Source organism: Brassica oleracea, chromosome C3 (assembly GCF_000695525.1).
Source record: "Brassica oleracea var. oleracea cultivar TO1000 chromosome C3, BOL, whole genome shotgun sequence".
In the NCBI taxonomy this organism is placed as follows: domain Eukaryota; kingdom Viridiplantae; phylum Streptophyta; class Magnoliopsida; order Brassicales; family Brassicaceae; genus Brassica; species Brassica oleracea.
In genome coordinates, this window is record NC_027750.1 from 33,108,983 (window position 1) to 33,109,775 (window position 793).

The window sequence follows — 793 nt, forward strand, 5'->3', positions numbered from 1 at the left end:
GACTATGTATCCAAGGAACTCGCCTGAGGAAACCCCAAATGTGCACTTTGCGGGGTTCAGTTTCATGCCGTATTTGTTGAGAGTTTCGAAGCAATCTCTCAAGTGACAGAGGTGATCAGCAGCGTGAAGCGACTTGACAAGCATATTGTCGATGTATACTTCCATGGTGATGCCCAGCTTGTCTGTGAACATTTTGTTCACAAGCCGTTGGTAGGTTGCTCCCGCGTTCTTCAAACCGAATGGCATGACCTTATAGCAGTAGGTTCCTCTCTCCGTGATAAATGTCGTTTTTTCGCGATCGTCCGGGTGCATCATGATTTGGTTGTACCCTGAGAAAGCGTCCATGAAGGTGAGCATCTCGTTTCCAGCCGTGGACTCGACTAAACGGTCGAAGTTGGGAAGAGGATAGCTGTCCTTTAGGCAGGCTTTATTCAAGTCTGTGAAGTCGACGCAGACGCGCCACTTCCCGTTCTTCTTTTTGACGACTACTGGATTTGCTAACCACTCAGGGTAGTGCACCTCAGCAATTGAACCAGCGCCGAGCAACCGGTCGACCTCTTCGTTTACAGCCTTTGACCTATCTGGACCGAGCTTGCGTCGCTTCTGTCGGATAGGCTTGACTGTCGGATCGACGTTTAGCTCGTGAGTTGTTATGGCCGGATCAATTCCTTTCATGTCTGACATGGGCCATGCGAATGTGGACACATTTTTGCCTTGAGAAAGTCGAGAACTGACCGCTGTATTTCTTCAGACAAGTACGCACCAACCCTTGCGGTCCGGCTTCGATCGGCAT